Raw genomic sequence first — 23,514 nt, forward strand, 5'->3', positions numbered from 1 at the left:
ATCGGCTGCCCCACACCTGTGGCGTCTCAGGCAGAGGAGGAAGGGTCTCCCATTGGGGCTGGGGTATTTGGGCCTCTCTAGAGGGAAATCCACATGCCACGCCGCCTGAGGAATGGGGAGCCCAATTCGCAGAGAAAGTCGGGGCTGCGTGTTTGGGAGACCCTGACCTTCATTTCCTGCTCAGCCAATGTACCAGTTGAGGCCACAAATCATCACCTGTAACCCCCAAAAGTCCCACAGCTTTTGACTCATTACTGCAGTTATTCTAACAACAACTACTAACACACACACACACACACACACACACACACACACACACACACACACACGTCCTCAGTTACCCAGCAAATGAGGAGGAGGTTAGGAGACAAACGTGAGGCTCCGGGGTTAATAATGAGGATTATTATGTATGATCATCAGTTACGCAAAACGCTGGGAGTTACCTTCTCAAAGGTCGGGATGCAGGTCTGACTATGAAAAGGTAGGCGACTTCCCGGAAGTTAAAGACTAATTTCTCAGCAATGAGGCTGAAAAGATTTATGGCAATAATTATGTGATTTTTAAAAAAAGAGCTAGGGAAAAAGAAAAAGCACAATTTCTACTCACAGAAATAATTAATGCGACATCCAAGAGACACCAAACCCTTTCCAAACCTGGGACGTTCCCCACACCTGGAATGACCCTATTAGACAGGCGAGGAGATGAAGCCGTCCTGAAGCAAGCCAGAGCGGCACCGGGTTGATGGGGCAGGCAGATTTCTAAAATTCTGGTTTCACTTTTGCTGGGCTGTATGAAAGGTAATCATGCAAAGGGGGGAAGCTGGTTTCTTACTGGTCAACTTGAGACAGACAGACAGAGGAGCAGGACCTCTGATCCAAGGGTTTCTGTCCAAGAGAGACCCTCAGAGGCTGGCTGGCAAATTTGATTTGCTCGGGTCCCGGGCTCTGATCAGCGGACGGCCCCTCCTTGGCTCTGGTGTGGAGACACACCCCGTGTTAGCCGCCACATCCAGGGTGAGAGAATTGATTAGTTAATATTTGTGAAGTGCCTTGGAGATGAGAAATGACAGCATTATCATCCGAGGGAAGACGGGCTTCACACCCTCCTCCTCCAATTCCCCGAGTGAGGAGGCATAATCATTCTTTTTGCTTTCCTTTGAATTTTAATTTGTATAATTAGATGGCTTCCTGAAAAATTGATAAGTAGAATCTCGATTATGCAATCAAAGGAAAGATCAGGCATCAGCTTACACAAATTGTCTGCGTCCTTTTTAAAAAAAAAAAGGCAACTGACTTGTGTGGCTTTGGGGGGTGGGGTGGGGTCTCTCTGTGGCTGGCCCTTCCACGGGGTCCCCTCCAGCTGCGGCACCCACCCCTGTCTCAGACTGGACATGCTGACAGCATCCAGAGTCGTGAGGCCACCGGGCGAGTCTGGTCTGGACTTCACAGCAGTGACCACGGACTAATTCACGTAGTCTCAAACCCCTCCCCTCAATCGATCCCTCCCCCCTCCCAATATTTCTTTTTAAGCAAGAATGTATGACATTCTTGTTTAAAAAGAAAGCAAGAATGTGTCAATGTATGTGACATTTTCCTCCTTGGTCCTCTGAAGGAGCGAGCTATTTACCAGGACTTAATTAACATGACCCTCTTCCTAAGGACAGGGACAGGCCCTCCTCAGAGCCGAGCTGTGAGCAGCGTCCCTGGCTGGTGTCCACGCCGAGAATGCCAGCACCCTGCTATCCACACTGGCCCTGGGAGCCCTCGGCGGGGCCCCCCAACGGAAGCCCACCTCTGCCTTTACTCTACACCAGTCTCCACTCATAAATCACGAACTTTTTGCCACTGCAGTTATCACTACGATCATCCATTGACACTATCTGGTCAATGTTCAACCACAAATAGATGAAGGTCCACATAGGGAAGAAAAGGCAGAGGAGGATGTATTGCACGGTCTCACTTTGACTGAAATTGTAAACCTCCACACCATATTTGTGGGTGCCAAGAGAGTTCTAGAACCTGCTTGCAGAACGACTGTGCATTAGCAGGCTCCATGTTTGTACAATGCAGACGATGTTGCTTTACGTTCCAAAGCGGCTGTGAGGGTCAGGTGAGAACACGCAGGAGAACATCTGGTGCCCAACAGCAGGCCTCTAAGCACCACTCGTGCCTTCCTCCGGTGAGAGGGCCCCCTGGATGCCGGGCGCCAGTCACAGAGGAGCATCCCTCCTGCTGAGGCTGGAGGTAAACCTCGGGGGAAATTCAGGAAAGGTCAAAAGGCAATTCAGGTCTTTTCACAAGTAGGAAGGGTGTACCGCTGACAAACCTGACAAGAAAAAAACACGACCTTCTCTCCCAAAAGAGAGATACTAAAATCACAGGGCAAACCACAGAAAGGTCTACCTAAAGTTTTGTTAGCTTGAAATGAGGGGTGTGATCTAGGGCTGAAAGATTTGGTGTCAGGGAATTCAACTTACTTCAGAAGGGGAAAGATGCTTGCATAAGAAAGCTACTTAGAGATTCTTGATTACTAGAAAGAAGATACAGGTATGGAAGATTTGTCCACTTGTGGGCTTCAAAAAGAAGCATGAGAGTTAAGAAAAGGGAGAACAAAAAGGAAGACTTCATTTTACAAACAAATGCAAAACATCCAAAGTGAGGTCGTGAAAAACAAAAGGCTACCCCTCATCAATCACCGTCTAGAATCTGGGCAGATTATCTTTACTGAATGACCGTTAGCAGCCCTGCCTGCCAGGACCAAAGCACTACAGTGCACAGAAACTCAGTCATCACTAATTTACATTCTTAACATCTCAGATAAGTTTTTAAGACCCCCTCAGTTTCTTTATTCTGGTTCCTAGTCTTTGTAAAGATTAGGCAGACGAAGGAATTTACACAAAGTAAATGATGTCTTCAATGGTGTCTTTCAAAATGAAAATTCCCCTGAAACCAGTTAAACGTGAGGAGAGCCTTCAATTCTTTTAAGGAAATCTACTTAAACACTATGTCAATAGAGAAACCAAGTTTTACGATATGATAATAAATTAATATTATTGTAGTTAAGCAAGTATTGCCGAAGTTCTCCGAGTGAACCCCGGGAGTCTTCAGAATACGTTCCATTGTTAAAACCTGCAAGTGGGGGTCAGGGGGAGATTTAAAGTCTGAGAGGTTGCCCCGTGACCCAAGGCAAGTAGAAGAAGCTCCTGCAGCCCCAGTAGCATTGGTGCATGAGGTATCCCAACTTTCCAAGCCTGGGATCCCTAAAGGAATGACATAACTCCTTGGGTCTCCTCTACCACGGCCTACAAGGCTCTCCTGATGTGGCAACAGGGCCATTTACCAACTTCTGAATGACCCAGCAGGGAGGCACCATCCAGGTTAAGGCAACACCAAGCACTTGTTGCCACAGGCAAGGACCCTGCAGGTGGGATGTCATCCAGCGGATCCACAGGGTTAGTGCGTTTTCATAGTGCCTTGAGAACGCTGGCCCACCAATGACCAAAAAACCCTCTTGATTCTTCATCTCGTCCCAAATAAAGCCACAGGGCTTCAGGCTACCTGAAAAGAACTTATTCCAGAATCTTCAGAAGCCAAACAAAGGTGAACAACAGATGACAAGCTGGGTAGAATCCTCTGAACAGGTGGATGTGGGTTTTGTTTTGTCAACCATACCTGAAGGACCAATTAAAGTCCAGATGGAACAAAAGAAACGTTCTACAGGGGGGAGGCATCAGTGGGAAAAACACGGGCTTAGCCTTTGGTTAAATGGTTGACATAATACCCCAGTTAATAACAAAATAATTAAAACTACACTTTAAGGAAGAAAAAGAAGCTTTGGGGGAAGATCTGTTATGGGAAATGAATTTACTGAAGTCAATTTTGTCAATGTCCCAAAACAACTACTGCTCCCTAATTATAGCTCAGTAGCTTTGGGGCATATTTAGGTTTTGGGGGGGAGGAGGAGAAACATATGGTTCAGGCATCTAGTGGCATTAAAAAGTGCACAGGGACAGCTCCCCTCCCCCACCCCAGGGGTTACCAGCAAGACCCTTCAACACACACTGGAGCTTCACTCTGGTTCCTGGAGCCTCCCCCATTGGGCAAGGCGGCTCATATTTCCCCAGGGAATGCCCAGCAGCCCAACCCTAGGGTGACAAGGTCACACCCTGGTCACATGCCCTCCATCTGATCCATGGGCCCCACCCTCTGATCCCCTGGGGCTGACGCAACACCAATGTCCCAGTGAAAAGTGCAGATAGCTCAAGAGCTATTAGCACCGGGCCACCGCCCCTTCCAACAGCAGAGGTCAGGCAGGCTTCACAACTCAGATGGAATTTGAAAAGGGCAAGCCAGTGTTTACACCATGTTATGATGGACCCCGAAACCAAGCAATGACATTTCTATACTAGGACATATGAACATGCTTACCCAACTGGATTAATATACAGAAGATTAAAAATAATTATACACACACACACACACACACACACAAATATACAATTCAACAATTCAGGCCAGGTCAAAATCTGCCACCAATCTGAAGGAGACAGAGAAATGAAAAATGAAGACTCTGTAATCTATGTTGAGCTTGTGACAGCCATGAAACACAGAAAGCAAGTCTTAGCAGGTGGAATCGCAGTGCTGGGGTGAGGTTGGAAGCTGCCTATGTGAAAACCACGCTTCCTGGGACGACCTCCTCGGCCAGCAAACAATTTCTGAGTGAATCCTTCTGCCCGGTTAGATTTAGAAAATACATCTCCTGGTGTTAAATGCAAAACTCAAGAATTCTAAATATTTTCGCTTGCTAAAAGCTTTCATCAAGAACAGAGGGCTTGGGCAGAAACAATTCATGATTTTCCTAATTGGCTGTTTTATTTGTGTCATGATGAAAATTAAGTGTTGGTGAAGAAAATAAGATGCTTCTGTGGTAAGGATTTTCACACATTTTTAAAGCACCTGACTTACAAATATGCTTTAAAAATAAATATATTCGTTCTAACACTAGAGCGTTCTTTAAAAATAAAAGCAAAACAAAATGAAACAAAGAGGTAAAAGGCAAATAAGCAAACTCTCATCCCGATTAAGAGGTGTTACGTGACCCCTTTATTTCCATCGTGCTGAGACCGAGGAAGCCCAGAAACACGGATGAATTTCTCCTTTCCCAATTTTCTGACCCTTTCCTCCTTTGGTACTTTTGATCTGTAGCTAAGTTTGGTTGAACAGGGCGAAGGGATGAGCATCCTCAATTTCTGCGGGGACAGAGGAAGTTCCATCCCGACCAGATGACTCATCCTTTTTTACATATTACATGCAAGAAATTATTATAACAAGTTTATATCTGAGCAAGTAAAAGTGAACACCATACAGAGGAAGAATCCAGAACGTCGGAAAGTTTGGGAAGGTCTCATAAAATGCCTGCAGAGGAGCGCTGGCCGTGGTGAGGATTTTGGGGTGGCCACTCTGTGCCCCAAAGGTCACCTGAAGGTGATGTCTGCAGGCTGTGAAACGCCTGTGCACCCACATCCATTTGCTGTGGTCCAGTGCAGAATAAGAGCCTGGATAACTGGTGGCCACTAGGGGCTTGGACCTGGGGGCCACCAAGGCAGGAGGAGCCACCAGGAGACAGCTAACTGGAGGTTATATGTTAAACTTGTGCTAAACTTTAAAACAGTCTATGGAATGGAGGTGGAGGTGCCAGGTGGGGAGTAAAGAAGATTTAACATTTTAAAGGCAACTTTGGATTATTTGGCTTATTCTAACATATATGAATTGCACTTGTATTTAAAGGAATTAGTTGGTTATCAAACAAATAGCAATGATGAGATCTTAAATGTTTAAAAACCTTGATGTGAGATTTTAAAATTTTTATTTATTTATTTATTTATTTATTTATTTTTGGCTGCATTGGGTCTTCATTGCTGCATGTGGGCTTTCTCCAGTTGCGGCGAGCGGGAGCTACTCTTCCTTGTGGTGCGCAGGCTTCTCATTGCGGTGGCTTCTCTTGTTTTGGAGCACAGGCTCTAGGCATGCGGGCTTCAGTAGTTGTGGCACGCGGGCTTCAGTAGTTGCAGCACATGGGCTCAGTAGTTGTGGTTCACAGGCTTTAGAGCGCAGGCTCAGTAGTTGTGGCGCACGGGCTTAGCTGCTCCGCAGCATGTGGGATCTTGCTGGACCAGGGCTCGAACCCGTGTCCCCTGCATTGGCAGGTGGATTCTTAACCACTGCGCCACCAGGGAAACCCCTGAGATTTTTGAAGACGTCTGCCTCTTGATTTCTTGCTACTGGGTGGCCCTAAATCCTAGACTGGCTACTCGGAGTGTCCCCTTTCCTTAGGGGACACAACTGCTTTGCTGTCCTTGTGAGATCCCAGCCCATGTGTCTCTTGACACTGTGCAGTCTGGAAACATTCAACAGCGTGAGCTCTGCAGTCTCGACTCACTCCCAAAGCCAGTGGAAACCACCAGTGAGGGCCCACCTTCTGTTCAAGCCCTTCCCTGGAGCAGGTCCACCCAGAGGCGGCCTGGTGCCCAGCGATGGGGCCCTTTGGCCAGCAGAGGGCACTGCACACCCTGCACGGCCTTCCCGAGGCTGTAGAGACCTGAGCCGCTTTGCCAAGGCTCGCCTTGCTCATCTCAATCCCAACTTGGACTCTTCAAGAACCTGGAGAAAGTGAGACCAGATACCCCCAAAAGGAAAGGTCTGAGATGGCTTCAGGATGACACACTGCATGTCCCCTCAATCTCAGGATGCAAAAGGGACAGAAGAGACCTCCAATCTCCCTTAAAGCAACAGGTGTTTAGCCTTCAGCAACACGACCAGCCAAGGGAGAAGAACACAGCGGCTGCCCTCCTGCTGTCTATCTCCTAGGCTGGCAACTGAGGTTTGCCCTTTCAGAGCTGAAGTTTAGGCGCTGGAGAGGCGGGTCACGGAGAAGGGAGGCTCTCAGCCATGGGCTTGGGGTCCTGATCCAGGAAAGGCCATGGGCCACCTGAAGGATGATTTTCCATTATATCCATGCTTCCTGTGTAAAGATACATCAACGAGGAAGGAGCCACAGTGATGAAAGATGAAAACAACTTGGCAGAGACGTAACTTATAAAGAGAGGAAAGGCTTGAGGTGGGCCTGGGCAAAGGGCGTCAGGGTTTCCATTACAAACCACAGCTCCCGGGGCACCACACACACCTGCTTAACTGGCGATTGCTCAGTTCTCCTCAACCCGGGATCCGTTTGTTGTGAAATGTGTATGACCTCAGGATACACAACCTTTTCAGTAGACATTAATTTGGAGAAGAAGGTGGAAAAAAACAGATTTTTCCAACCTTATTCAGGAACTGATTCTGGCCAGTGGCACCGGCTGGGAGGTGGGGCCTTGTCTCTGGGCCCCTGAACCTGAAGGTCGCAACCTTTATGGATGCTGGCTTCTACCTGCCAGGCTGACCACCGCAGAGGGACAGCTGACCTGTCTAGTCTTTTCTGATCACCAAGTTCTAAGAAGCCGACACACTGATGCAGTAAAATCAGCTCTCTTCTCCACACCTGCAGGGCACCCAAATGGTTCAGGTTGGAGAAGGAAAGGAGGGGCTGGTGCAGTCCATCAGTGCTGAAGTAGGGGACACACACCCCATCCAACCCCCACGCCTCCACAGGACCAGCATCCTTTCTCACTACCATTTCAAAGCCAAGGGTGCCATAGCAACAGATGCCACTGGACCACACGGCTTAGTCTTGACCTGACGCAGCAGGAGATACCTTTGGAAGGACCCCACACAGAGATCCTGGGGTGGGATTCTGCCTTCTCCAGGAAGCCTTCTGGATGAGCCTCTCTGCCCTTCTTGCTTTGTGGCTGACACCACAAGCCCCTCCCCATCTTGTTCCAAACCCCATTAAGTGGGATTCGCTTTGACCTCCTGGGGGGAGGGTACTCTGTACAGCCCACTTCACGGTGGACAACCCAGTGAGGCACGTGGGCTACCTGGTGGCCTAGGTGAGGCTAAGAGAGGCCAGCAGGTAAGGCCCAGGTCAGGCTGACAGGAGAGGGGGTTCAAACTTGTCCAGTAGAGATAAAGTTATCATCAATGCGAAGGACGGACTGCTGGGACTCTTTGTCTGTTTTCAGAAACCAAGTATCCGGAAAGATTATCTCAAACACAAGCAGAAGAGCTCACTCCAAACCTGACCATGTGCCCGAGGGAGTAGGGACCCAGCCTCCCAAGTTCAGTACCGGACAGGTCACACAGTCACCAGTCAAGAACCAAACCCAATAAAGGCTTCTGAGCAACCCTGCTCCGAACCTGCAGCCTAGCCTGAGGTGCGCAGGCCGGCTGGGAAGAGAGAGCTTCCCAGGACCCGGGCACGACTCTTGTGCAGCTCAGCTCACCCCCTCCCAGGTCCCAGGGCATCACTCCAGGGCATGGCAAGGGACAGGAGTGCTCCACGAGGCGGGGGGTGGGGGGGGGCCATCCTTTATTTCAAGGAGGTGCCGCTGGCACAAAAGCAGACACGCAGGAAAGCCACCTCAGGCCTTGGGAACAGAGTAATAACTTTGTTTCATGACGACAGATATTCTGCGTCTGGGTCTTTACAAATATCCAAATTCCGTCGTAATGTTTCTGTACAAGGAAAGCCACTGGGCTGTAGCCATGGAGGCATTCAGAAGCCCACAGTTCTCACACAGGAGTTTTCTGGAAACGTGAGGCGGGAATCAGACATCCCAAGCTCCAGAAAGTCTTTCGATGGAAGAGAGGTTCTTCCCAAACCTTATCTTTTTAACCTGAGTCATAGAAAGGAAAATCTTAATCTTCTATGTAGCTATTTAAAAATACGAAGTACAACCTGCGGCCATTCATCTCGCTTAACACGGTCTTAATGTGGAGGATGAGGAATATAACGGAACCCAGGGGGAGGCAGGCTTTGTTCGCATCCACGCCGGCCACCGAGGGGAGCGGGTGGCTGGAGGCCGGGCTGGGGGTTGGGGAGGAGAAGCGGGTGACACTCGTGCGTCACACGATTTCATCTTTGCTGATCAAATTCGAGAAATAAAGAAGGGAGCCGCTCACTAGCTCCTTTTGTTTTTGTTAATTTCAGGGTATTCCTGAGGTTAAACAGTCCTCTTGAATTATTTCACCTGTTTTACTGTGGACTCCTGGCTGGCCTCCAAGGCTTTGGTGGGTAAATGATGCCATTTTTGCATTGATTGCAGCCCCGAATGTCCTGTGCTATGGCTAAAATCTCACTTGGTGCAGAGGGGTTGCTGGAACAGGGGAGAGGAGGCAGCAAAGCTCCCTGTGAGAATTTTCTAGGTGTGACTCCTGTCATGAACAACCGGATTCTTCAACAACAGGGCGAACATCGGGCTGGTTAGGGAGGATGGGGCACTTGTGAGTACAGTCGCCTGTTTAGACAATGACAGCTGACTGTCATTTCACATGAAATCCTATTAAAGAACTCTTGACAAGGTGATGGGCATTTAAAAATCTGCTCTGAGCTGACTTACGGGGGCCCTACCAGACCAAGAAGAGATATGGACCAAGAACAGACAGGGGAAGGAGGCTCCAGGGAGTCAGACGTCTGGACACTATGTTCATGTCCCCAGACCAGACAACCCATGGAAATGACACAAGATGACCTTCTGGGGAAAGGCAGGCTCCTGACTGCCCCCCTCCCTGCAGCACTGCGCTTCCTGCCTTAGGAGTCCAAACTGCTCATCGGTGGGCTCAGGGTCAGTATACGGACCCCCGAAGGCCTAACACACATTTTCTACTAGCTGCCCACAGCCATACTGCCTTGTTATGGATTGAATTATGCCCCCCTCCACTGCCCATCATGTTGAAGTCCTAAGCCCCAGTACCTCAGTGACCTGATTGAGACAGTCTTTATAGAGGTAATCAAGTTAAACTAAGGCCCTAATCCAATGTGAGTGGGGGTCCTTCTAAAAAGGGGAAATTTAGACAGAGATGTGGATAGAAGACTGCATGAAGGCACAGGGAGAAGACGGCCATCTACAAACCAAGAAGAGAAACCTGGAATAGAGCCTTCCCTCCCAGCTCTCAAAAGAAACCAAGCCTGACACCTTGGTCTCAAGATTTCTGCCCTCCAGAACTGTGTGACAGTATATTTCTGTGGTTTAAACCACCCAGTTGGTGGTGCTTTGTTATGAAGCCCTAGCAAACCACGCCACGCCTACTGATATTGGGGTGGCCACTCCCAGAAACCCCTCTGGGATCTTGCACCAGTGATGCCTAGGGAAGCTCAGGACCGCCTTGGAGGGAAGCCTGGTTGTGGAGAAGAGGCGGCCTCTGCGGGGTGTGATTTGTCATGGGTCCTGGCTTTATTACGGAGCGCCAACTCAAACCACACCCAGCCACGTGCCCCAAAACGCAACAAATACGGACATGCCCATGGCTGTACCCAGGGGCTGCTCTGCCAGGCACTTGGGCCTGGCTGCAGGGGGGGAAGGAAGGGGCTACGGGCCCAACACCAACCCCCCTAACTCTTGAGGAGTGGCCTCCCGTGAGACAGAGAGGCCTGTGTTTTCAAGGGAGAGACACAAAGAAAACTGTCCCAACCGTACTTTGCTTTAAACTGTGTTCTGCTCCCCAAACCCAAAGATTGTTCTGGACACACTGCCACTGTGTCCTCTGTGTTAGCAAAGGGTAGATGTCTCCATCCTGATACCAGGGGTGGGAAGAAGGGTGGTCCCACACTGCCCTGTCCCTTCTCCTTGGTCGGGCACCGGCAGACCATGCTTCCAAGGAGGCGGGAATCTGCCCAGGAATCCACACGGCCCCTCGGGATGCCAGCAAGAAGGTGACTAGGCTGTGCCTTGAACACCAGGGTCTGAGGGATAACAGTCTAGCGTGAAGCTCCATTAGGGATCTGAATTCTATCCACAGTGACAAGATGTGTTTCTCCTTCAGAGTCAGAGATCCTGGACTCAGGCTGGACATTGTGACTCTAATGGCCTCTGTTAAAACTGTGTTGGGGCAGCCTGTACCTCTCCACGCTTCCTAAGGTCCTGGGAAATTCTGAACAGAAGTCCTTTCTGACTATATGAACACACACAACCCAGCATGCAATCGAGAGGATTCTCTGTCCGTGGGGCAGGGGCGCTGGCCAGGGATGCCCTTCATGCCTAGGCAGCTCAGCAGCACGAGGAACCGAGGACCCAGCACAGGACATGATACTGCACAGGACTCCCACGAAGGCAGCACGGACATGCCTCTGTGACCCATCCAGCTCCCGCAGCGGGGTACCCAGACCCAGAACCCCGGTGACATGTCAGTTCTGCACAGCACCCCACTGTTGGCACAGGGGCACCCAGGTAACAGTGGGGAGGGGGTATGAGTTGTCAGGGGTCCATGGAGGATTTCAGAGCCACGACTGTTCCTAAGAGGCCTATGACTGGCCCCCTCTCTGCTTGGGGCAGATTCCATCCTTGCTATGGAAGCCAGGAAAAGAATCAACACACATGGCCCCCAGCAATCCCCACCTCCTTGTATCTGTGTCCTGTGTACTCTCCGTTTCTAACAAACAGACTTGATAATAACAACAGGCAGGTGGGGGGGGGCATTGCTGCGACACTGCCATCTTGGGCATCTCCCCCCACCCCGGGATCCAGCTGCCATCTTGTGGGCTGCTTCGTGGATGGACCCAAAGAACTGAGGAACCAAATCCCACCAACAACCAGCTACGTGGCCTCCTCCAGTTGTGCCCTCAGGGGAGGTGTCAACTCAGGCTGACAACCTGACAGCAATATGAGAGACCCTGGCCACGGCACCGAGCTGAGCTGTGCTGGGTTCCTGACCCTAGGAAACTCTGAGGTATGGTTTTGCTGTTCTAAGACTCTAAGTTTTGAGGTAGTTTGTCACACAGTAATAGACAACCCAGTCTAATAAATTTACCGTGGTCACCGATATGGTCAGTTCAACAGGAAAGACAAAAACGGTGATACATTTGTACTGCAATGGTGCCAAGTTTCTGTTACCTACAGGACAGAGAATGCTAACAAAAAGCCATCTAAATGCTGCAAATCCTCAGCTGTCCATGCTCACACGAGGTCTGTGATGCACCCAGCTCTGCAAACTCCGGGGCAAACTCCATTCTCCGCAGCTCAACCGTGCCCACTGGAGAACGGAAAGTCTGCTGTGATCTTCACTTACCCCAGATGCTTCAATAAATACCAGGGCTGCGCTCAGTGCGCACAGAGTTAACTAGGGCACTTTGGGGTCTCCACTCCAACTCATGCACACCCATAAATACGGGACATTAACAAGCTCTATCCAAGACAGGGCCCCACATTAAGAACGTAGCCTTCGTGTTCACTTCGGCAGCACATATACTAAAATTGGAATGATACAGAGATTAGCATGGCCCCTGTGCGAGGATGACACACAAATTCGTGAAGCGTTCTATATATATATATATATATATATATTTTTTTTTTTTTTCCCCGGTATGCGAGCCTCTCACTGTTGTGGCCTCTCCCATTGCGGAGCACAGGGTCCAGACGCGCAGGCTCAGCGGCCATGGCTCACGGGCCTAGCAGCTCCGCAGCATGTGGGATCCTCCCGGACCGGGGCACGAACCCGCGTCCCCTGCATCGGCAGGCAGACTCTCAACCACTGCGCCACCAGGGAAGCCCGTGTTCCATATTTTTAAAAATAAAACTATTTCTCTGGATCAAGTCAAATAATAAAGAGAAAAAAAAGAAAAAAAAGGAATGCAGCCTTCAAGGCCACCCTCTGCATGGGAATGCACTGGATAAACAGGCCCTCTTGCTTTCTTGTTCTTAAAAGTCCTTGAACTGCAACTACTATTTAAGTTGAGCTATCCAAATCAGAGGAAAAAGGAGGCAGGTAACATGAAAGGCAGTCGGCAAAGAGTTTCAGAGTTTCCTGCCATGTGAAAGGGCAGAGGGGAGCTTAGATACCAGCAAGCCTGCCCGGAATCCAAGGGGCAGAAAAGGCATGGGGTGTAACACAAGCGCGCACGCGGGCACAGACACACGTCCACATAGGCTCGTGTGGCCCGTGGTGGTTTCTTGGAACCATGGCATTTCTGGAACATTCTGCCTCCCTCACAGATAGACTGCCCGAGACTCAACTCCTAGCTTGTATTTCTGCTCACCCCCTATAACTCCCAGGTCACCCCAGCTGCTCTATAGAGGCATTATTGGTGCAAAATTCCGGAAGCCCAGCAGCCGGCTCCAGGCACGCCAGCCAGGTAGAAAGCAGGCCTGCGTCGTGTTTAGCCACACCCCCAGTCCTGAAGCACATCTAACACGCCCTGACCCTTCCCGGGGGAGCCCCCAGACCTGAAAGAGGAAGCAGCCCCATAAGGAAGCCAAGACACAGATGAGCCAAACAGAGAAAGGAAAGCTGGTCGGTAAACTCGCCAAAGTCCAGAGGGAAAGGGACCCAGCCCTCAGCAGGGCTCCTCGGAGAAGTGGGGCTGGGACCACGCGGGGGGGCCTCCCACTGTATCATTTTCACTGCCACGTGTTAGTTTAACAGCAGCTACACTCGCAGAGCGCCTGATGCGTGGCAGGTACGGCTCCAAGTGCTCACGCAACATGCACACCAACAGCCCGAAAACACGGTCTGCTGCACTGAGTTCAACAACTAAGGCATCTATACCTTGGAGAACACGCCCCGCACAATTACTCATCTCGGTGACCACACCTGCTCTGGGCGAGGCTTCCAGCAAGTCCCCAACCTCCCAGGTGCTCACAGGATAAAGGTGCAACCCTCACCCCGGGGCACTTTCACAAGAGTGAGCCCAGAGGAAGCCCAAACCCTTTCAGACAAAGTCACAACCCAGGGCTGCAAGAAGTCAGGGACCATGGCCTCAAAACTCCTTCTCTCCCGGCTCTACTCTCTATGTCAGTTTTGTTTAAAGGCCAAAATACCGACACCGCCTTCCTGCCTCCAGAACAGATCCAGCCTCCGGTCAGATGGTGGTCTGCTATCTTGGACGAGGGGTGTCAGCTACAGAAACCTCCATGGGCCTGGGTCCCCCAGCTTGATCCCTGCCAACCCCGCCACAGGGAATGGCTTGTCCAGGTCACACAGGTGAGGTGTACCTACTGGGGACCTGCCTCCCAGTCACATTGTGGCCCCTGAAGTTTGATGAGCTGTGATCATGGCACAGACCCTGATGCAAAGCCTGAAGACTCTGGAAGCCTCCCTCACAGGGACGTTTTGGGTCCTTCACTGCATTTTTGGTTGGTGAGTCTCCATTACACCCTTTGGTGGAAGCCATTGCTGCCCTCTGTGGATCCGCCAGGCTCTGTGGGATCCAGGGTGGGCTCAGCTCCCCGCAGCAGGTCGGGGACAGAAGAGAGAGGGGCTGAAACAGGGGGCGGAGTGTTCTTATTCTCAGGGGAACTCACCAAGGGTTAAATGGATTTTTAGAAACAAAACTTATGAAAATGGCCTCAATACAATTTGATGAGGTCAGCAAGTAGAGAGGCCTAATGACACTTGTAAGAAAAAACATCTGTCGGTGTCGAAAGGTCGGCAGGAAGTGAGTGGGATTGACGTGGCTCTGATTGGCCAGACCAACACTCCTAGAAAGAGAGGCACATGGCTTAACTTAGCCCAGAGGAACAAAAGGGCCCTTTCAATTGTCCTCTGACCAGCCCCGCCCCCCTCTAAACAAGAGGCCAACCCCCCCGAGCTCTGAAATCCATCCAGGACCCTGGCTGGCAATTAGCTCTTTGTTCACTCGCTGATCAGCCACCGAGGCCAAAATATTCCTGAAGAAGCAGTAATCTTTAGAGAACGATGCTCTTACAAATTCCCCAGTTTTACTTTTCGGTTAGAAAACAACGTGGGTCAGTTGAATGGCAAATGTTTCAATAAATCCATCATCGCAAAAACAAAAACAAGAGGTTTCTTTGGAAAAACAGGAAGTCTTGGTACATAACATGGCTTAAAATAGGGCCAAGTTCATTTGTTGACAAAACCCCAGCCTCCAAAGCCTCTTGGTCTGATCTGTACAGATCCAACATACCCCCAATTCCTCCTCAGGACCCCGTCCTGTTCCCTCGGGTGACAGGCTGGCCTGGCCTTTGTTGCTCTGACACAGGGCACACAGGGCCGCCGGCCGGCCCGCTTCCTGTCCCCAAGCTCCGAGGAGGGTCTCGGGAGGAGCCGGCCGCCTGCCAGGCCGCTTGCAGGAACCAGGCCTGGTGCTTTTCATGAATTGAGGGCCCGTTTCAGGCTTCTCATCGGAATCACATAAAACGTGGAGGCTTTCTGGAATTAGCGTTCTGTTCATCCTTTATAGTCAGTTACAGAGCTGGGTTCCACAGAAGCCCTGACTGTTGGGCAGAAACTCCCGGGTTATTACCCGAACTTAACCCCTGGGCAGCGGGCAGAGAGGCAAAGAGGGTGCCTGGCTTCATCCACGTCTGAAAGATAGAGCCTCTTTCTTCTTCCAACCAGGCAGAAAAGGAGCCAGGAATTTACCGTTTCCATTCTTCCCAAAGACACCCACTTTAAAGAGTACAGGCACAAGAAAACTTTCAAAGAAACGTACTGAAAGCTTTGCGATTGACAGATACAGCTATCCCCATGCGTAAAATAAAACCCACATTTATACACATACTGCAGTGTCTAGATGGCCCCTCCCATATGCCAGGCCTTTCCCACTACAGCCAACGCCATTCCTTTCCCACTAATTTCTGCCTCTTCTTTACTAACCACCAAGCACCAGGACTGTACGAACACAGCACGGTGTGAGCACGTACCATAGTTACACCCTTGCTGAAACGCGAAAACACACAAGGCATACAGAGAGATCACAGAATCAAGTCAGCCAGATTCTTAGAGACGTCACCACCACCGCCACCCTCCGTGTCCCAAGGTCTGCTGATCTTCTACAACCTTCAAAAATGTTTCTTTGCTCCTAGGGAAAGCAGAAGGTTTCGGCATGTTACAGTTATACAAAACTGTCCGGTACACTGCATTAAGTAACTTTTCTACATAGTTGCTAACCCAAAGATGATTTTTTTTTTAAAAGTCCAGGCTTAAGTAGAAAACGCTAGTTGTTTTGGGATTCTGGTGGATTCTGTGGGTTTCTGGAGAGGAAAATCACTGCTGCTCCATGAAGATTAGGAGGCATGCAATCTCATATGAGAACTTAAAATTCAGTCTAGGGGCTTCCCTGGTGGCACAGTGGTTAAGAATCTGCCTGCCAGTGCAGGGGACACGGGTTCAAGCCCTGGTCCAGGAAGATCCCACATGCCGCAGAGCAACTGAGCCCATGCGCCACAACTACTGAGCCTGTGCTCTAGAGCCCGCGAGCCACAACTACTGAGCCCATGTGCCACAACTACTGAAGGCCACACGCCTAAAGCCCGTGCTCTGCAACAAGCCACCACTATGAGAAGCCCGCGCACCGCAACGAAGAGTAGCCCCCACTCACTGCAACTAGAGAAAGCCCGCGCACAGCAACGAAGACCCAGCGCAGCCAAAAAAAAAAAAAAAAATTCAGTCTCAGGTATGTGGCCAACCGTAGTGAAAAATGAGGGGAAACAGAATACATAACTTCGAAAAGATAATGTGATTTACATAAAATTTAGTTTGGACCCAAGACTTGCCACCATGGATCCATCCTGATTCGCAGAATCCTGGACCCTAAGACAGTGCCAGCCAACCGTCCTGAGGGCACCGATGCTGGAGGGAACCCTGCGACGGAGGGGACCTCCTCTCTGATGTCCTGCCCTGCCAGCTGGGGAGAGGTTTCCAGGGGTCAGAGAATTTGCCAGCCTCTGGGCCCATCGGCAGCCTGAGAGCTGCAGAACCAGGAAAGGATGCATTTGGGAGCCTGTGTGGGGTCTGACTTTGCCGCACGTAGGATGAAATGGGGTTCCGGATCCAAACAGGCTTGCCCAGGCCTCACAGGTGAACCACAAGGCTGTCACCCCCCTGAACACGCTCTACTGCCTGGGCTCCACCGACCCTTGGGTCCTTCCTCACCAGGGGCCAAAGGCAGGGAGGCCTCTTCCTCATAACTGAAGAGCTGCTGTACGGCGGCCGCCGCGAACCACTTACCCAAGTCACTCTTTCGCGGAGTGAACAGTATGGAGAATCTGAACATATGTGACAGCATGCAGCTGATGCACACAAGCTTTCCACGCAGCCATTTATTTTAGGGCCTCGTGTGCTATTTTTACTCTCCACCGAAACATTGCCAAAGGAATCCACAAAGGAAACCGAGTACGCTGGAGCCGCGCTGCCTACTCCGGCTTCTGGCTCCTCCTTTTACAAAATGAACCAGCAACGCATGCTATCTGCTGCCTCTCGGAGACAAAGGTCATAAAATAAGTCATTGGAAATTATTTGAGTTCAAGTACTTTTTTTTTTTTTTTAAAGAAAAGGTCACAAGTGGCCTTTAAATGGAAATGCAATTTTCTTACTCAGCACCACTGGCTGTGATATTCCGTATGTGTGTGTCACAGCCCACCTGCAATACTGGTTCTGAGCAAGTGACCAACTTGAAACTCCCCTGTGGAAAGAAGTGGCCATGTTTAGGGAAAAGGAAAAGTTCTGGAGCCGTGATCTCTGCCTGCAATTATGTGCAGGGCAGTCATGCAGAAGGACTGAATGTATCCTGTGTGGGCAGAACGGTGACCAAGAGGGTGAGGAAGCCAGAAGAGATTTCAGATGGATAAAGAAGTTTCTCACAGTTAAGGAAGGGCTGCCCCTGGATGTGAACCACGCTCCCCTCCCCCAACCCAGGGGGCAGAGTCTAGTCCTAGGACTGTGGCGCCCAGTCAGGAGACCCCCTTGAGCAATGCGGGCAGGGGTGCGCAAAGGTGAAAGGGGAGGACATTCTGCCTCACACCTGTAGATGTGTCTTCCCTGTTCTAGAACCTTCCGGCCTGCCCCAAAGGTGTGCCCAAGGGCACCCCACGGCCAGCCCCCTACTGGATCCAAGTTCCCCGAGGCCCTCGTAATTCTGAACTCTCATGGGATTCCTGTGGAAGCAAACAGCCCTGGTATGTGCCATTTTATTTTCACTCAAAACATCCTTCCTGGGACCATCCCAATAAACTGAGCATACTATTTTCAACTAAGGCCTTGGCATTGTCTAGGAATGTTTTCAGGACTAAGTAAATTGCTAAAGCAAACATCTTATTTTTGTCTCCTAGGACAGCCAAGCAGGGTAAAAATATTTCCTGCCGGGACTTCCAGTGGAACGGCCCCCTCTGGTGGAACCGTCTGACCAGACACTCCATTCAGGGAAAATGCTCTCACTCTGGACGCGGGGTGCAGCGCACCCACTCGTTCCTTGGGGGTGGTTCCTGCTTCCGGTGCCACCTCCAGCAGCCCGGCGAAGGATCCCTCTCCTGCTGGCTCCCAGACCCAAGGCACAGCCAGCGTTTGAAACCGAACACCAATTCTCTTTATGTCTGCGGGAGAAGATACACCCCAGTCCTTGCCGGAGTGGCCTGGAACTCAGCCACCTGGTGACAGGGGCGTGGGAGAGGAGAAGACAGTCCACAAAAGCAGAGCAGTGAGGCCCGACATCCCCCAGCCAGTAGCAGTGGTGAGCTGAGGCTGGCACACCTGGGCTCCACACACACCGCAGCGGGTCCTGGGCCCCTCGTGGCCACTGCAACTGTTAGAAGCGTCACCAGGAGCAGAGCTGGACCAGTCTCCACAAGTTCCTGGTGCTGTTCTCAGCGCTCTGCATGCATTAACTCCTTCTTCCCAACAGTCTCAGGAAATACGTTATGAGCATTATCTAAAATGACAAAGTTGAGGCCCAGAGCAGAGAACAGCTTTGCTCAAGAGCCACAGCTAGTGGGAACGGTGGACCCTGGGCCCAGTCAGGCTCTAGCCACACACACAGGCCTCTGTAGCCCAATATGGGCTGAACCCAGACAGAACAATGAGCAGATTATCCCATCATTCTCCTCCTTGGGAAGAGATCAGGAAAGCTGATCACGTGTCACTCCGAGCACATCTTTATTTCTGACGTGGAACTAGGGTGGAAGATTGCTCGAGTGGGTAGAAACATGGTGCCTAAGAAATTCATGTGACTTGCCAGTCAGTAAGCCACGTGCATGGGCGTCACACACGCGTCACACGGCCCATCACGCCCCAATGAGGAGCGAACGTTTGCGCGCAGCCTGGCTCTGGCCACACAAGGAACTAGTAAGAGACAGTGAGCGCACCCAACACGGCAGCTCCCTGGGCAGCCCTCAAAAGGAATCCTTTCTCACGGAGGCGACCCTGTTAAGTTCCTCTCAACACACACAAAACTGGGGTAAAAATCTAGGCCCTTAGCTCCCCACCAGTAGTAAAAATTAATTGCCGCATAAAATTGCTGATTCCTACCAAATGAAGCTCTACGATTTATCAACTCCTGGATGGCACAAACTCAATAGTGGTTTAACTACATCACCTGAGTTATTGCTGTGTTTTGTATCAGTGACAGCTTTACTGGGAATGAAAGTTTTGCAAATTCATTCACGTAGGACAAACTTCCAAAGTAAACAAAGGCACTAAGCAGACACAGCCCCCCTGTAGCTGTGTCACACAGATTCTCGAAGCCAGAGGGTGTCTGGAAGGACAGTTTTCCCAGCACAGGCTTGGGGTGGGAACCCAGGGTGTGCGCCTGCACCAGGACCACGCCCCACCCCCTCCCAGGGGTGCTGCCCTCTGGTACCCTGAACCCTCAGCACCCTGACGTTGAGAACCCAGCGTAATATTTCATTACCCAACTCCACCTAACTGTAGGAATCCAGGTATTTAAAATGCATGGAAATAAACCACTGCCGATTGCTTTTTTATTTTCAGCAGGGGCAATAAATCTATAAATAGCTTATATGGTGCAGCAGACCATTAGATGCAAACCAATGCTGCGAAAACCAAATGGTAGCAACACCAGGCTCTTCCTTGTTCCAGGTGCAGTTACTTCCTGGGGGTCCAGGTATACCCACTACTTTGTGGGTTATTATTACTGCCTTTCCCGCCTAGTCCCACACTTGTTGGACCACAATGGGTTGGTCTTCTAATTTGAATCGGGCCAGACACAAACAGATAAATCACTTTCCAGTTTCCACAATCAGTGGAACATGCAAGCACTTCTTCCAAACTCCTCAAAGTGAGGCCTTTGTAGGAAAAACAACATTGGGGTCATGCTTGGGGGAAGAGGGTTCTCAAGGAGAACACTGTAAGAGTCACTGATCCTTCTTCAAAGAGCTTGAAAGCTCTCACTCTCAAGAGAGAAGCACCCCAAATTAAATTCAAAAATTTAAGTTACATTAAAAAACACCAGTGTCGGGACTTCTCTGGTGACGCAGTGGTTAAGAATCCGCCTGCCAATGCAGGGGATACGGGTTCGAGCTCTGGTCCGGGAAGATCCCACATGCCGCGGAGGAACTAAGCCCACGAGCCACAACTACTGAGCCCAACACGCTGCAACAACTGAAGCCCGCGCGCCTAGAGCCCGTGCTCCGCAACAAGAGAAGCCACTGCAATGAAAAGCCCGCGCACCGCAGCGAAGAGTAGCCCCCCGCTCACCGCAACTAGAGAAAGCCCACGTGCAGCAACAAATGTCCAATGCAGCCAAAACTAACTAACTAACTAACAAAAAAACCCACCAGTGTCACAACCCACTGAATAAGCAGGCTTTGTTTAATCTCTGTCTATATTCACAATGGAGGTTCTGAATCCATTTTTAGAATCTTATCCTTAAGGAGACCGTGAAACAAAAAAGCAGAGGCTGGGGGCTTCCCTGGTGGCGCAGTGGTTAAGAATCCACCTGCCAATGCAGGGGACACGGTTCAAGGCCTGGTCGGGAAGCTCCCACATGCCGCAGAGCATCTAAGCCCATGCGCCACAACTACTGAGCCTGCGTTCTAGAGCCCGTGAGCCACAACTACTGAGCCTGCGTTCTACAGCCCGTGAGCCACAACTACTGAGCCTGCGTTCTAGAGCCCGCGAGCCACAACTACTGAAGCCCGTGCGCCTAGAGCCCGTGCTCCGCAACAAGAGAAGCCACCGCAATGAGGAGCCCACGCACCTCAGCAAAGAGTAGCACCCACTCGCCGCAACTAGAGAAAGCCCACGTGCAGCAACGAAGACCCAACACAGCAAAAAATAATAAAGTTATTTATTTAAAAAAAAAAAAAAAAGCAGAGGCTGGTTTCCCCAAAAATCAGAGAAGTTATTAGTATCCTAGCTGTTGATTTTTCCCTTTTCTGGCGGCTCCAATTTGTCCCTTTGCCACTCTCAACCCCTCCTTGCCCATGTAGTGAGGAAGCTGGGATGCAGCCCGGGTTTGCGGTCAAGGTCACAGGAAGAAGAAAAGAATGAAAACTTTCTGGTTCAGTCACTTGGCTCAAAGCTGGTTTTGTTCTTTTCTTCTTTCTTGGCCAAGTTTTGCGTATTTAGGGTATTACTTTCACAAGCTTCCCTACCTCACTGGTTTTACCACCGAGCAGAGGATACTCTCTAGCGATTATCCTCCAGTCCGACACCCCCCAAAGGTAACCACAACTGTTTCATGTGCAACAGGAAATGCTCCGAGGATGTGAAGGCACCTCGAGCGGTGACGGAATGTTCGCCACCAGGAATACATTGAGCTGCCCCCCGGTGTCATGGGCGGGGAGCCGCTTGCTACATAAACTGTGGCTCAATCAGGAGGCGGCTTCACAGAACGCCCAGGGATCTCACCGATTCAGCGGCTGGCAGGGGAAACCGGGTCTCACGTTAACACAGACACAATGCACATGAAAAGCCACTCTCCCTGCCAGGAGCTACAATCTGGAATGTTCTTTGACCCTGGTGTCTGATCCTTCTAGGAAGGCCAAACCATCGTCAGAACCCACATGGAAACCCTGCAGCTGTGGGACTCTGCTGAGCTCGCAACTCCGCAGGGCCTGCTGCCCCGAGGATGATTCACTGGGGGGGGCAGTTCAGATTTTCACACTTCTCTGTGGGCATAACCACACTTTTTTAAAAGTTAAAAAACAATCCAAGGGAGAGTCCACATTTTAATTCAACTCATACCTGGCTGTCAAGTAACTTCAGCAAAAATACAAGAAGGAACCACTGCCACGAGGCTACTGGTCTCACCGCTGTTTCCCGAAGCCCCCAGGGGGAGATTCAGGCCAGAGGAGCTGAACAACGGAGGTGGCTTGGATCCGGTTAAAGGATGCCACATCCATGCCCCTGGGCAACCAGCTGCCGGGGTTTTAATTCTGTGGGTCCTGAGCTGTGAACTAAGTGGGGGCCCAGAGAAAACGGGGAGCAAAGGTAGACGAGGCTCGCACGGCAGTAGCACCTGCTGGCTCCGTGGGCAGCCCCAGTGGAGGTGAAATCCTCTGAGGCTTAGAACTCAAGGTAACATTCATTCAGCCTCCATGTGAAGAAGGGGAGGTCCTTTTCCTCCTCTAGATATTTGGTCCTGCCGGGCTTGCTGAGTAAGGCTGTCAGAAAGGGCTCATCAGCCACCTGACTCCGAGCTCCCTCTAACATCCAGGCTGACAGAGGCACGTCCGAGCCCCGAGCCTGCACTGCAGCCTGCATTAACACGCAGCGGCCGGGCACAGCTGGCCGCCCCTCTACCAAGCGACGGGCCAAGACCCCACCCGAGCAGAGCACCACCAGGTCCAGCACGACAGTCTGCAGAACCTCACGTCAGAATGTTCTCTGCCCTGTCAGTTGCTACCAGGTGCACACATGGTGCTGGATGGTGTCGGGTAGACAGGATGAGGAAGCAGGGCATCCTGCCCTTGGGGTGCAGTTCAAGGGGGAGGGAGATACGGGAAAGGGCCCTAGAAAGCGTGGTGATGCTGCTATGCATGTGGGTGTGGGGGACTGGAGGGGCTGGGGAGGCGGTCTGGGGACAGGCAAGAAACGTGGACGACCTCCGGGTGGCACCTCTTCTGTCCACGACTGGAGGTCTGAATGGTGGAGGAGGGTGAGTCCTGAGCACAGGGAGGAGAGAAGCCTGACTCTCGCCGCTTACTGGCGAGCTGTGTGACCCTGTCTCCTGAGCCAACCACTCCTTGGTTCCTTATGCATCAAAGGAACAACCTCTCCGGGATTTCAACAGCATGACAAGGAAGGGTCTGATATACTGTAGTGGCCTGCAGTAACACCTCACTTAGGCCTCAGGGTGACCTGAGGGGATTCCAGAAGCTTCCAGAAGAGACCACTCTGTGCCTGTGAACAACGTCCATGGTCAGTAAGCAGTGACTGGCCTCTACCTCCCTGGACAGTCTTTCGGACTCCATGGAAAGTCAGTGGTGAACAAACATCAGCAAGGCCATTAAACTCCTGGAAGTCCTCGCACCCAGAAGGCGGCGAGGTCAGACCCAGTCCACGCCGAGGTCTGAGGGACAGCATTTTGTACCCAAGTACACCAACTCCATGGGGCAGCTCATCACCTGCTGGCAAAGTTTTACCTTTAAAGCATTCTTCATTTAAAAAGTACACAAGAGGGCTTCCCTGGTGGCGCAGTGGTTGAGAGTCCGCCTGCCGATGCAGGGGA

The 23,514-nt window shown here is 50.9% G+C and overlaps 1 protein-coding gene and 1 non-coding gene across 7 annotated transcripts in view; one reads left to right on the forward strand and one right to left on the reverse strand.

Annotated features, from left to right (window-relative positions):
- Nucleotides 1-23,514, reverse strand: part of CTBP2 (C-terminal binding protein 2) — a 165,106-nt gene that overhangs the window by 53,095 nt on the left and 88,497 nt on the right. The window lies entirely within an intron of this gene.
- Nucleotides 12,314-12,417, forward strand: LOC114883497. The gene has a single exon (XR_003790595.1). It is a non-coding gene; the product is annotated as a U6 spliceosomal RNA (small nuclear RNA).

The sequence above is a fragment of the Monodon monoceros genome, unplaced genomic scaffold (genome assembly GCF_005190385.1).
Source record: "Monodon monoceros isolate NGI ecotype Baffin Bay Population unplaced genomic scaffold, NGI_Narwhal_1 Super_Scaffold_4, whole genome shotgun sequence".
Taxonomy (NCBI): domain Eukaryota; kingdom Metazoa; phylum Chordata; class Mammalia; order Artiodactyla; family Monodontidae; genus Monodon; species Monodon monoceros.